The 15523-nt window shown below is 36.1% G+C and overlaps 1 protein-coding gene and 1 non-coding gene across 22 annotated transcripts in view; one reads left to right on the top strand and one right to left on the bottom strand.

The window, feature by feature from the left end:
- Robo2 (roundabout guidance receptor 2) overlaps positions 1 to 15523 on the top strand; it is a 1555468-nt gene that overhangs the window by 834763 nt on the left and 705182 nt on the right. The window lies entirely within an intron of this gene.
- On the bottom strand, positions 4799 to 4924 carry Gm26307. Its single transcript, XR_003952023.1, has one exon. It is a non-coding gene; the product is annotated as a small nucleolar RNA SNORA17 (small nucleolar RNA).

The raw sequence follows: 15523 nt of genomic DNA, 5'->3' as shown, positions 1-15523 counted from the left end.
GACCGTCACAGCCAGGATCTGAGATGCTATGAACTGCTTTCTAACTGTTAAGATCAAATATATATCACTTGTTAAAAACGTAGAACAAGACTGTGTGCTAAAATAGAATGAAATTGATGATTGAAATTTAGGTTAGAAAGAAAATATTGACTTTTCTGTTGGTGACTCTAATTTACCTGACTCACTTATATCCTAAGTTACAAAGAAGATGCTCCTTTATATTTTTAGCCTCTCTAAATGTTTTCAAATAGCTTAGAAATAAGAGCAAAACAGGGAAACAGCTGTCCCTTGTTATTTTGTTTCCTGAATACAAATAGTCTTAAATGGCTGTAAATGGAAAGTCTGGAATGAATTCAAACACAGCCTGTTTAAACACATTCAGGCTGGTGTTTGTATGCAGAGACTTTGCAAAGGGCAGCACTAGAGAAGACTACACATTAACTTGTCGAACATGACAATCTAAGGCTACGCCCCCCCTTATGTTTGTGAGGCAGAGTCAAGCCCGTATCACTCACACCCTTTTGAGTCAGTAAAGCACAAGTGCTTTGAAACGACACCCTCCAAACCAGAGCATAAAGACCTGAGACATTTGATGTGTTCTCTTTACTGTGGTCCTCTTAGGAAACAAAAACCCATTTGAACTTAGATGTTTCATTTACTTCAATCAAGCCTTAACTATATTAGTATCAGGAATAATAGTAGAAGCTGCATTTAATCTTTTACCTTTCCTTTTGACTTCTGCCTATTAACTACCTGAAAATTCATTCAACAACACATGCCTCCCGAGTTTTCTCTATATGATCAAATAGTGTATGATGAGTCCTATTGCCAGGGAACTTTTAAATCAATCTTTAGGGAGCAGATTTATTAAGTACTTGGAATTCTAAAGTTAGATTTCATGTATTTGAGGGAAGAGCCTAAGAAAAGCTTAAGGAACGTGATTGACATGACAGGGTCATATCTAGTGACAGTCATAAATAAGTCCTTGGTGTCCAGCATCATATCCAAGTGTTTATCATAAAACCATTAAACAGGTCAGTGCAGGGATTTCGTCTTGTAATGTTACAAGTCCAGGCAGAGGGAATTATTCAGACCTGTCCCAAGCGTCATCATCATACAGTTGCATAATATTACTGAATAGTTTCCCGCTTGACTCACACACAAAGGCGTTGTGAAGTCCGTAGTGTGGGAAAAGAGCAAGGTAAGTTAGGCTCAGGCTTTGAGGTGAAAGCTTCTGTGGTTTTACCACTACAGAGATCACTTTATTACCAAGGGACATTCGCTTCCAAGTAGAAAGTTGGCCAAGACTGAGCATCATTAAAAAATAACATTAATGAGCACAATAATAATAAGTCATGAGTTAAAACTCTTAAAACATCATATGCAAGAGATAAGAATCAATAGAGCTTTCATTCATTGGAGACACAAACATGCAAGTAATACAGAGCTATATCATAGGATATGTGTGTGCATGTCTGTGCACGTGTGTGCATGTCTGCGTGTGTTTCTCTCTCTCTGTGTGTGTGTGTGTGTGTGTGTTTCTCTCTCTCTCTCTCTCTCTCTCTCTCTCTCTCTGTGTGTGTGTGTGTGTGTGTGTGTGTAAACTGTACCATCTCTACCCTTTCAGCACTGGAGATTTGAGTTCCTATCTTGTTATTGATATTTAAGGCTTTGAATAAGGAGTGAAACTCTGAGAGTCTTAACTCTGTCCACACTGTGGTTAAGAACATTCATAAAATTTACGTTTAAAGTCCCTTTCATATATTTGAGAAGTAGCTGGTAGGTAAGCAAAGTGCTGTTTAATTACTTTTAGCCATGTTTTAATTATATGCTATGAAATAATAAATAATATGATAAACAAATATAGCATTTATATTAATTAATTTAATCACACCAAATTTAGCTTACTATTTAATTGTATATAAGTATTTACTTAATACATATATATATGTATAATTTTATTAATACATCCCACAAATATTGTTCATTATACAGTAGAACAAGAGAACAGTCACTAAATAAAAATTGTTAACAGATCAAAATGATAAGAACATAGATGTTACAGTGAGAAGCAGAAGCAGCCTTGGGAAATTAATTCCTAAATTTTGTTCTTAGATTCTTTGTTCTCTCTTTAGGAAATTCTCCTCTATGTACTTTTAGACACTATTTATAGTAACTCACTTTCATAATAGAAAATGCTCATTACGGGGAAACATTTTCCCATAAAATTGACAGAAATTATAACTAACATGATCCATTTACTATTACACACACACACACACACACACATGCACACACACACACACACACATAATCACCCATATAAGTGTTAGCTATGGATCAGATCATAGATAAACTATATATATGCATATATATCTATATATGTATATATATTATGTACAGTCATATGCTATACAGTACATATATATCTTTATATGTATATATACATATATGTATATATACACTATATATAGTGTGCATTTGTATGTGTGTGTGTGTATATATATATATATATATATAGTTTGTGTTTTTGTTATGCTCTGTACTATAGCTAACACTTGCATTGTTGAATTATGAATTATGTATAATATCCTCACATTGCCCATCTCCGTTCAAAAATCAATGGAGAGGTTTTTGGTATATCCCCCCCCCCTCTCGAAATAAAGAAAGAAAGAAAGAAAGAAAGAAAGAAAGAAAGAAAGAAAGAAAGAAGCCCTTCCCTTTTCAAAATGATCTTTCCTTTTTTACAACTCAGTTTCAACCATGGATTCATCGCATTTTGCTTTTTCTGGTTACATTTTATCCTAAATCAGCTTTGCTTCCGCTGGATGTGTATCATACTCCATGTCTCCGATGTGTTCTTACCCTCTCAGCAGGCCCACTTGAACCTGCCTCTCCCATTTAATCATTTACTATTCTCCCTCTGAAGGCCCCAAGCTCAAGCTATTCATAGGTAAAGACTTTCTCCCCCTCACAGTTAATCAGCACCTAGGTCCAACCTTCATTGTCTTCATCCGTGGTAGGATATGTCTTCACCCATCTGTAGAAGTTTATTACATTTTTTTGTTTTACTTGACTAATTTCTTTTTTAGTCACAGCTTGGCTTCAGCCTATATAGGTGACTAATGAAATGAACATTTTTCAGGGGAAAAGTCATTTCTCTCCACAGTGAGTCTGAGCATCTATTTAAAGAAGTTTAAAAAACACATTTGCTGATATACTCTCATCTCTAAGAGAAGATTAACACCTAAACAATATGATTATAGAAATTGCTAAAATAGCTAGAGATGTGAGTTTGTACAGGGTTATATTTTTAAACATAGCATTACGTAACATTTCTTCTAAAGAGGAGAGTTGAGACTTGATATTTTAACTTTTTATTTGCTGTTTGTGAATTTCATATCATGCAACCTGCACCCCAATCCCACTCATCTCCCCCTCCCCTTCTACCTGCCTTCCACCTAACAACCTCCTAACAACAGAGAAAAAATCTTATTGTAGAATTTGTAGTAATGTGTCTCACAGTATACCATGTTGTCTACACTCCTTAGCTTGCAAATGTTCATTACAAAGACTCAATTGTCTGGTAAGAGGCCTCTGTCTTCTGCTCCTCTATCAATACTGGAACTTTCCTGGGATACCGCTCCCATATCCTGGGAGCCCTGGGTCGTAGAGATACTGTGATTTTGGATCTGGTAGGACTGGCCCTGCGTGTACTCCAGCAGTTCATCAATGGAGTAGATGTTGGGGTTGGCTAATTCAAAGCCCTGTTTCTGGGCCTGAGAGCTATCTGAGCTCTTCGGATTGCCTGCTCTCCCTCTCTTACACCCTAGGGCCAGCTCACCAGCAAAACCTGCAACCACCAGAGCCAGCTCTATGTGCCTGCCCAGGTTTTATGTTCAATGTTGATCTTCTGAATGTTGCAGCTGGTGAGATATATAACCAATTCTTCCACTGTCAGGATCCCAAGGCCAGCTTTCCTGCCTGCTCTAGATGACCAGATGAGGGAGAGGAGGAAGGCATCTCTCCCTCATCTGCACCACTGCCCACCCAGCAGACAAGTGGTAGGACCAGGTTTCCTGAACTTATAGCCTCTGGCTGGTTCATTCCCAGGCCCTACATCCAGGGCCAGCTCTATCTTGCTGCTCACACAAGGTACAGGGCAGACTTCTCTGAGTGCTGTAGCAGGTGAGGGGCAGGGCAAGCTCTCCCACTGATGCAAGAGAACAAAGGGGAGAACAGGTTATCTCTCCCTTGCCAATGCCACCACATAGCACACAAGAGACAGGACTCACTCTCCCTCGCTACCCTGAGTCTCCGGTTCTGTCTTTCTTCATTGTGCTTATATCCTTCTGTTTCTTTCTCTCCCATTTCTCCATCACTTACTTGCTCCTCTTGGTGGTATCTGGTGTCTCTGGGTGTCTGAGGTCGTCTGAGGAGTAGTCCCAGGACTGCTATGCCATGCTCATGAATTGTAGAACTGAGCAGAGGTCATCTCCAACATGGTCTGTCCCCCTCCCATCCCCAGGCCCGTGAGATACTAGACCGGCGGTCATCTCAAGAGAGCTCCGTATCTGTGTACCATGATGCTGATCTGGTGTGTTTTATGGGACTCATTCCTTGCCAAGCCCACTCTGGTGGCCCCTTGTGAAGGTCATCTGTCTTGGGATCACTCTTGCCCAGGGTAGGAGGTCCCAGTAGGGCTTTTCTAGTCTCTGGTTTGTTCCATGTCATAGGAGCCGTCCCTGACCTTCCAGGTGCCTGACTGGTGGGCATCTCAGGCTCAGTTTTTTAAGGAAATGTTGTGCTATTAATCACTCAGATATTCATTGGTCAGAACATGGTGTATACACATAGCTTCTCTCCTCTCTGCCACCTTATTTACACATGGAATACCACAGTCACACCTGGAAGGTGATACAGAACATAACAGGTTTTGCCCTTTAAGAATTGTTTTGTAAGACTCCCTTATACTCAGTTGCAATTGTCTTCATAGTTATAAATATGGGTTAATTGTTTTCAGTTTTTAATCTATATTTCTATATCAGGTAAACATCATTAGTGTCTTCTCAAATTATTTCCTTGAGTTGCAAAACCAAGACAAGACATTGTTATAATACACCATATAATACTTAATAAAAACAAGAACATAAGTTAGCAGGCACAGTAGAAGAGTTCTTGGATCTTATACCTAAAAGAAAAATACAAAATTCCTCTAGGCAAAATTAACTTGAGTGAAATGTGTCAACTTAAAACTGACTTTGTAGTCAGGGAATAGATAGCAGGCACTGTTTTGCTTTCGGCAGTGTTGCTAGAATTTGTCAGAATAGAAATCAGTACTTACTTTTGAAAAACAATAAAAATAATCCATAAAAGAGAAGGTAAAGGCTGAGCTCAGCTACTTTGATATTGCCTAATCACTGTGCACAAGGGAAAAGGGTAAACTGAATAAAATACATTTTAGGAAGACTAGTTCTACGATGACCAATAAGATTAATTAATGCCTTTGACTTCATCTAATGCTTTCATTCTGAAGTATTCGCCACAAGACTGTGAAGAAATTTAACACAAATCAATGAATTAATTAAAACACTTCCCTGTTATATTCAAAGAAAGTAAAGAGTTATTGAACTAATTTTCAGTTTAAAGTGTCTCTAAATAAGCATTAAAACTGAAGACTGGGCCCTTATGCCAGGCTATTTCCTGTTCTCTGTTAAAATCAATACAAAGTTATGGCACACTTATTAGTGTCAGGGACTTTAAACTTTATTTAAGCCATGCATTTTGTCCTATAGATACTAACTTTCATTGTTGCGGCACCAACTAAATGCATAAAATACCTGAAAAATAGTACATTTATTATGTCACAAAATGCTAAAGAAGATAAAAATCATGTTGTAAGGTAAATGATCCTCCTGAAAAAGGAAAGAATACTGCCTCTTTTCTTTCTCTCTCTCTTTCTCTCTCTCTCTCTCTCTCTCTCTCTCTCTCTCCCTTCCTTCTTTTCTTCCTTCTTCCTTTCTTTCTTTCTTCCCTCCTTCCTTTCTTTAACAGATCTTGCATCAAATTTATTTGTAAAAACAGCACAAGACTCTAGTCTTCTAGCTTCTAATCCCTTAGGGGTCAGTGATCAAAGCCAGATGGCTGAGTTTGCGGCTGGGGCCCTTTAGCTCTTGGGCTTGATGGCCTTAGGCTTCATAAGGGCCTTGATGGCTTCTGTGCATGCACTCACTGCCTTAGCATTGTTGGCCTGCATCTTCCTTGGCTCTTTCTTGAGCTTCTTGGCAAAGCACAAGTTTCTCAGGAACTTGGGGTCAATCACCTTAAAAGATACCTATCTTTGTGACCGGGGTTTCTTGATGCCATTTCTGTGCCATTTGGGGGCGGTTGTGTATGGTGTGGTTCTTGGACTTGACAAGCAGGGTCAGGTAACCCGGGCTCCCACTATGCTTGGGACTTGAAGAGCAGAACATTGCTTCTTAACAATTGATAGGGTGTAAGTATCTGGGGGGATAGAGGGGTGGAGGCAGCCTCTTGGAGACAAAGAAGGAACAATGAGATGAGGAACTGTTGGTGGTCAGAATGGGAGCGGGATAATGAGTAGACTGTTAAAAAAATAAAGGTAATAAAAAGTAATTTTAAAAAGCAATACATAGGAACTGAGATAAGTCCTGAAAGATTGTATCTGCATGTCAGTCTTCATTACTATGAGAAAAGAAGCATAAAACAACTTAAAGGTTTATTTTTGCTCGTAGCCACACTTGGTTCTACCATGTCTTAGTGTGTGTGGTGAGGGAGAACATCAAGTAGAGAGGATGTGACAGAGCAATGGAGTTCACCTTCTGGTGGCCAGTAACTAGAAAGGCAGACAGGAAGAAACCAGAGACACAGCCCCAAACAGCATTTCTCCTCTGGTTTACTTTCTCTGACCAGACACATCTCCTAAAGGCCTATTTTATATGATCTTCTCAGTGAATACTCAACTGATGAAGTCAGCATGCTTACAGTTCAGTAATACTACTGACAGCAGCTAAGGACCACGTCATTGACATGGAAACTTTAAAGCTTTTGTATGTCTTAAGAGTAGCAAGTGGTACCTTTGGATATTTAGAAAATGACAAGAAAAAAACAATATCTGTTTTGTATTCAGAGAAACTGGTTGAATTGGTTTTGCACATATAGCATTGTGTGTATGAGGGAAAGTCTGGGAGCTGGTGAAGGATGGGTATGAAGTTTTCTCTGCAAAGATAATTCTGTTTAAGACAAACTCTAATGAGCATCACAGTTAAGGTGATTAAACCATATTGTGAGACATACTGAGTGATTTCAGAAGCATACATCTAACACGCTTTGGCTTGTTTTGTAGAGTTACTCAAGATTGAGCCTAATGCTGTATTAATTCTTTTTTGTGTTTTTTCATAATTATTGTGTGTATATGTTTTAATCTATGGCTTAATTTTGAGAGAAGCAATTTAGGTTACACACACACACACACACACACACACACACACACACACACACACACACACACTCACTCACACACACACACACCCCACATACCATGAAGCATATTTCCTTTACAGTCCCTTTAAAGTCCTCTACATTTCCCTCTACTTTTAACACCATTCACATCTTTCCAATGGTTGTTATAGTCAATGAAATGATCCTGATACATTATTATTAGAGGACCAGGATAATCAATACTGGCTTTGAATGCTGTGTCTTTCTAGAATTCAGGCAAGTGTAGCATGATGAGAAAGAAAGAAAATGGTTCAAGTAACATTCTAGGGAGAAAGTACATGTACCATCATTCAGTGTGACAGAGAAGGGTCAATGCCAAAGAGCAGTTTCAAAGGCAGGGAGCAGAGAAATGGAATGGGGACTTTTTAACTCATGTAAAGGATGGGGCTTTGAACAATCTATATCTTGAAACTTCAGTTCTGACAATTGTAAAATGAAAGGCAAATTTTAAACCTCAGTAGACTTAGATGCCACAGATTGGGAAAATAATTTCCTTCATCTACTTTTTTTATTCATTGCAAAAAGGGTAATGATTATCTCCATGAGATAATGCATGTAGTTGAAATAGTAATAAAAGTTACCGTGTAGTTGTATACTCTTACCATCAGAAGTTAGGCAAATTAGTAAAAGCAATATTTTCAAAAGTGATTGTAGAATTTTCTCAGAATGTTGAACAATTATTTATATAATAGTTAGTGAGAGTGTTAGTATAGACAATTCAATATATTTTATCCAGATCTTGATGGAAGTTTATGGATGTTTATGACACAGATGTCAATCATGTATTTAAATTCTGATGGACATAGAAGAAGAGAAATTGCAGAGGACCTTGTATGTATTGCAACAGTGCATTTAAGTACTGTCTCAGTGAGGCTCATGTGCTGACGTCTTCCCATTCCCCTTTCCTACTCTCTGTTTTATCCTTACCTCTTCCTCTCATCCCGCCTTCCTTTTTGACCTCTCTCTTAACACACTGGTCAGAAATAGAGGCATATATTTCCAAGTACATAAATTCTAAACATTTTTTTTCAGTTAGGTAAAGCAAATTTAAAGTATATACTATGTCTTACATATGATATAGTAGAATACCATTTCTTCTTGATGATAAATGTATATAAATGTATACTAGTTATTTAACTATATACTTTATGTAGATTATTATAGTTTTCAATTCTTATTATAATATATTCATTACAAAGAAAATGTGGATGAATATTTTAAAATGATCTTAACAAAGACAAAGAATCTCATACTTTAATTCTTGGTAAAAATCAACATACACTTATATATAGTACACATACACACATATTATATATGTATCATATATAAGTGTATATATATATTATATGTGTATATAACTAAAATATTGGTGTTACAACCTATGGAAATCTTATGCATCAATAATAATTAGAAAATAATTTAATGTGCTTTTTGAAAAAAAATACATTTATGTTTCTACAATTCTATACATTCAGAAGTAGTTATGTCTTATAAATGATAAAACACTTATTTTCAAATGATAGCATAAGTTGCCAACATTTCTGCAGAATGAATAATTAACAAAAACACTGAATTAAGTACATGATAAAATGATGCTTTCATTTATATAGGACCATAAATCTTATATCTTGAAAAATCTTTAAATGTGACTTAAAATATTAGAAATTTGAAACTCAAAACAAATGTCTATAATTTTACCATTTGTCAATACTAGCATATTGATAAAACTTACATAATAATTTTGTAATAGAGGACATAATATCTCATGTTTCAAAATAATGAGGAATTGAGCACAATTGTATATGCACGCTAATGCAAGCAATGATGTAGAGAATATTATAACTAATGAAAACCACTAATATGTACATTATTAATGACCACATATTCTCAAATACTTTGTTTATTACTTTAAAATATACTTTAATATTTTTAGAGTCTTGAAATTTAAAACTTCAGGATAAGACATATATTGATTTTCAATCATTAGCTTCTGTTTTGCAACCTGTTTTTGCATAGTATTATCATTAATTATTTTAGAATTTCTTATATGCATTCAATGTTGTTATGTCTTATGACCCAATTTCTCCCCCTAGTTCCTTTGGTGTCTGCCAACAACCATCCCAAATCTTCCCAATTCAATGAACTCCCCCCCTTATTTTTAATAATCTGCCTAGTTCAATTGGTAATGGCCATTAACTGATTTGGCTGGGGCCATGCACTGAAGCCTGGTTGACATAGTAGAGGGGGCAGGGCCCTTAAAGAAAGCTAAGTTCTCTTTTGCTGGAAGTTAGCAATGGCAAATAGTCCTATCCATTGCCAATAGTCCCATCCTAATTCAAGCCTCATATTTATACTCTTATTTATTTATTTATTTATTTATTTATTTATTTATTTAATAAAACACTAAATAATTTGTTTTTATTTTCATTTAGTTCACACATTTCTGACATTCTTTGGCTACCTCCACTATGTTGAAATTTCCTCTTGACTTTTATGGGATTCATGTGTTATCTACTTGCTTTTAATAAATACCCTAAATATCTTTCTTTTATTTATTTGCAATGTAATTCTATCAAGGGAAGACATAAAGTATATAAATATTGAACATATTTGAATTTACTTAGGCTTGCATTATGATGCAGAATAATGTCTGTATCAATAAGAACTTCTGTACTGTTTAAATTAGTATTTAGTCTTCTTGTTCTTGACTAGAATATCCTACTAACACCTGTTATATATGTTTGATTGATAATTCTATTTGATGTTATATATATACTAAGTCACTTTATATTACTATGCTGAATCAAATATTAAAATCTGAATTTAAAAATCTGGAATTTGGGGTTTGCATATGATATAATATTACATCTCCATCCTATGTCATGAAGTTCATAATCCAAAAATATCTTCTGATGGGATAATATTTCAATGGTATATTTTTAATATAGCATTTTCTTATATAATGTCATGTCATATATTTTGCAGAAGATTTGTAGAACCAAGGAAAAGTGAATTGAAGGAGGCAATTTGTATTTCACACTAAATATTTCATTTGACCCATAATATAAACACTTTAGGTTTAGAGACTATAGGAGACATTACATAACCACAAATGAAAGCCATTATGTAAGATGTGGACTTCAAATTAATCATTGGGAAATGTTTAAAATCTCTCTCAGTAGAGCTTAAAATAATAAAACAAATGTTGCTTCAAAGTAGAGATTGACTACCAAGGAAAGACAACTAGTACAATTAATATGCTTTAATTAATGTTTTAGGTCAAAAGGTGTATCAATAAAAATCATACTTAGTACTTAATTCAAGTAACTAAAAGCATATTAAAGTACTTATTTCCATTTAAACTTCTTGTCTCTCATAATTAAATTGTTCTATATAATGTTCTTACCATTTGTAGACAATTGTTGATAAACCAACCACCTATATAAATCTTTGCTTCATATATATATGCAAATATTTGCATTATAGAAGTAGAGTTGTTTATACTTCCTATGCTATAGTAGTTAAACAAATTTATTCAGAATTTTTTGTATATATATTCAGTTATTTCTTAATCTTTTTGTTTCTTTTCTCCAGTCCCAAACTAAGAAGAAAAATTAAAATAAAACAGCTAAGTCTTTTGAGAGAGAGAGACACTAGTTCTTTTGAGAGAAAAAGAAAAAAGAGAAAGGATAAGCATTTTATTATTAACTATTTTGAACATTACCTAAAGCATATCCTTACTCTAAGTAACTCAAGGCCCATTGAGTATCAAGAAAAGCAATAATTATTTATAGCCAAGAATTCAGTTGTCAGAATATTCGACCTTGGTAATGCATCACCTTTCATACATATCTGATTTCTCCCCAATTTTAATAATCTGTCCTATAACATTTTACTCATGGGTCATGCAAATCATAGTGGTGTCCTTATTGTTCTTCAATCTAGACTTTCACCCTAGCGTCCCAGATGTTGATCTTTCAGCTTTGGACTGAGTGAATGTTTCACTGTGGTGCACAACAGTCACAAAATGATTCACAAACTATTCACAAAGTGTTGGAATTTCCATACTGATGTCACACACTTCTCCAAATAGTAAATGTAGCATGGACACATTCTGAAAAGAAAGGTTCAAGAGAAGGTCACCTGAGACATCGCTGACAGGATAGTCAATAGAAGTCAACCTTTGTAGTTCCTCTTAGAGTGGTTTTGTGTAATGTGCTACTGGAGTACCTGTCTAAAATTGGAGATTTTGGGAAACTGAGGCAGGAAGATTGCCATGGGTTTGAGATTGCTATGGACTCTGCAGCCAAGCTAGAGATATCTAATGAGGTCATGTCTAAAAACAAAATGCATTTTATATGAACATTTAAACAAGGTGGTAGTAATAGCTTTAAATCACTGAGTCAGTTTAAAATTATCCATTGCTTTGTCGATATCCATAACTTGAACATGAAGGCATCATTGTTCAATGTTTGTGTTCTAGATGCAGAAAACTTGTTATTAAACTGACTTTGTAACACATATTTATTAATTTCTGTCTTTTCATCACTATGGCACTGTGGGTAAACATGGAGTCTCCTGAGAAAGTGAGAAAGTCTCCTTTGGGGAATTCAACATGAATAACACATTTAATCTATGAGAAACTTTTACTGAGTGACACTTAAAGACACTGACTGTCACTCCATAAACATTAGCTACTGCCAGTTTATAAAAATCATCACTCGGGTCATTTCTCAAATGTTCAAGCCCTACTGTGACTGGAAGGTATCACAGAAACAACATGCATTTCCATCTATCATTTCACAGACGTATCATACGCTATACTAGACAAACGCAGGCAGAATAGTCAGTGAGCACTCAAAGAAACGCTTTCTAAGATGGAACAAAAACAGCAAGAAAACTCAGGGTTAAGTTAGACATGCTCAGGGACTGTATTCAGTACTCTACTGCAGAAAAGTAATTTTTAGAACTGGTGTTGATTTGACATAGTATTTTAAACCAACTCTGCAGAATGAGGAATATTAATGTAGCTCTTCCCCTGGGCCTTGAAAATGTGACCTGGTGTCATTTAAATAAGATGAAGTAGTTAGAAAGAATCGACATGGTGTACATGGATTTCAGGAAATGGGACAAAAAGCTGGGGAGTGGGTCTCAAATAGTACTTATTTGGATTAAAGTAACTGATAAAACTGGTGAATTTGATAATAATAGAGAGCAGAGCCTAGTGTGTTCTTTTAAAGCTTACAAACTAAGGACTTTTCATGCTGTTATGTGGGCCTTCATTGTAATGAAAGTTATAAAGTAAGAAAGTATTAAAATGCAGACCACCTCAATTTGATACACCCAAAGATCTTTAAATAAATTCCAGTTAAGTTTTAAAAACGAAAAGTACTAATTAGAGCCAGATATCAGAAAAAGTGGGGGAAAAAAGAGGAGACCAAATGGGCATACGAGTCAGGATTAGGATGGTACTCACAGCTTGTGTGTTTCAATACGCATCATTATGTGTTGTAACTCTAATTGACTAGAGATTCCAAGGACCTCTTCCACCTTTATGGCTCCCTTTTTGGAATATAAATCTCTGGAGGAAATCTGATGGGAACAATCCAAGCCCTCAGCTTGGCTATGACTGCGTGGTGAACTGAAGGGACCCAGCTTTTCTGTTACTGCTGAAGGCTAACACCTGGTTCCCCACAGGACTGAGTCTGCATACTGAAGCCGATATGGTTTTTAAAAAGGAAACAAGGAACAATGCCTGCAACATAATAAATGCAAAAACATCTTAGAGGAGAAAAAAGATCTTCCATAACTATCTACTAGACTTTAAGGTTTCGAGTAATGAGATAAAATCTGGGAAATGCTGTGGTACCACCGATAGGTGATCACAACATTCAGCCCCCCAGGAGACTGTGATCAAGTCACAGACAGAGCTTAAGGCCTCCTTAGAGACTCCCTACACATTACTGTACAACTGATCAGCTCATTTCTGTTGGGAATGAAGAGATTTCTCAGTTGGTAAAATGTTCGCAACATAACCATGAAGAAGTGAGTCAGATTTCAGCACCACATAAAATGACAGGGCCTACTGGCCTGCCAGTCAAGACAAATCAGCAAACCTGTCACAAAGTATCAGGTGGAGAGAGACAAAAAAAAGGCAACTGACATCACCACGGGGCTCCACCTACACACACACATGCACACATGGAAACACATACAGGAACACATGTGCACACATGCTCATACATACACATGCAAACATGCACATATGCACACAAACACACATGAACACACATGCACATTCACACATACACACATGGACACATACATACATACATATACACATGCAAATACTTATGAATCTACACAATCATTCATACCAAACAAAGAAAATAATTCCTCTGTTTAATAATTCCTCTTATCACTAATATTTGCTCCTCATTATTTATATGAACTAGAACCAGAAATATAAGGGAAAAAGCAAGATGGAAGACATGGAAGACACAGATGCAGGGAAAAAATAGTATCTGCTAAACTGGCCAATGTCCAAGGAATTTGTTTGGGTAAGATTGTAAAAATGCCTTTTAGAGAGAGAAGGAGGGAGGGAATGTGCATTAGCAACTATGATATCCTTGGCGTCTCTATTTTACTGTGCATGTAATAAATCCAATTTCACCAGTCTTAAACTGCTCATAAAAGATAAATGGTAGCTTTATAAAAAAGACCACTCCTGGTGACATAATAAGAGGGACCCTGGGTGTTTTCTAATGCTACCTAATTGGACATGTAAAAGAAGGGGAATAAGATTTATTAGACATTTCTAAACACACAGGAGAAAGAACATCTTTCATACATACATCTAAAAAAATCTCTGAAGAGATCTTTAAAAAACTACAATTTAATACAGATTTGCGTCTGGCAGCTAGCTGAAGCAGAAGCTGTCTACTTGATTCCACTGAAGCTGATCGGGCTCCAAGACACAGTGTGTAGCAGCTGAAGTCTGTCAACAGAGAGACCAGCAGAAGGGCAACATGATAGTCAAAACAGGAGGGAAGCGCAGTCTAAACAAGATGACATGAGCATTTGTGCAATTAACAGCATCAGCAAAAGGAAAGATGTGTTTGGAACATTCTGCCAGGAATCCAAAAAAGACAGAATGCTTATTTTTACCATAATAGTGCTATGCAATATTTGGATTAATACAATCAATGCCACGGTGGGGGACACTGCCTAGACAGTGGGAAAGGCACAGTCCAAGCCTTTCTCAGACTCTTCTTCTAAGCAGTGTTCTTTCATATCCCACACCATGACTTGTCCTTACTGGAGGCTACTAGTGCCACTGTGGACCAAGTATTGCACTAAAATTGCCATATTCATTTCTGGTTTATTTTTATGTGCAAATTTCATGCCACCCTATCCATCTCATTTCATGTATCACAATAGTAAAGAATACTGATTATCACTTTGGTGGGTTGAAACTATAGGCTTGGACAATTCTATACTGAAATAATATTTCTGCAAATGGAGGTTAGCACTAAGCCCCAAGCATTTGAAACCTCATTGCTCTTCAAGACAGTCTAAATTTCAGATATAATTAAATACTGAATGAGCCTGCATGTTGCTGTCAACACATGCTTGATCTGAACTCGGTATTCAGTAACAGTTCAATGTAATCATTACTATTGATGTTACATGTTGAATGCTAATAGGAACAAAGACGTCCCATCATCCTTCTATATATGAATGGGACATCACCTCAGTGTTCTTACTTAGATCACAGAACTTCATAGTGGTCTTGTTTACCCAAACAATAATTTTGCTATAAGGCCCATGATTACTCCTGTTTTATCATTCAGTGTTTCTCACATTTACACTTAAGTTTTATGAAAGGACCCAATAATGAATTACATCTGTTAAAGTGTCATCAAAAATTCACCTATATTTTGGCCATTTGTGATTTGTTGTATGTATGTGTCACAGATATCATTTATGAAATACTATATAG

This window comes from Mus musculus, chromosome 16 (assembly GCF_000001635.26).
Source record: "Mus musculus strain C57BL/6J chromosome 16, GRCm38.p6 C57BL/6J".
Taxonomy (NCBI): Eukaryota; Metazoa; Chordata; class Mammalia; order Rodentia; family Muridae; genus Mus; species Mus musculus.
Note: the sequence above shows the minus strand (reverse complement) of the source record. Positions and strands in the feature narration are given on the sequence as shown.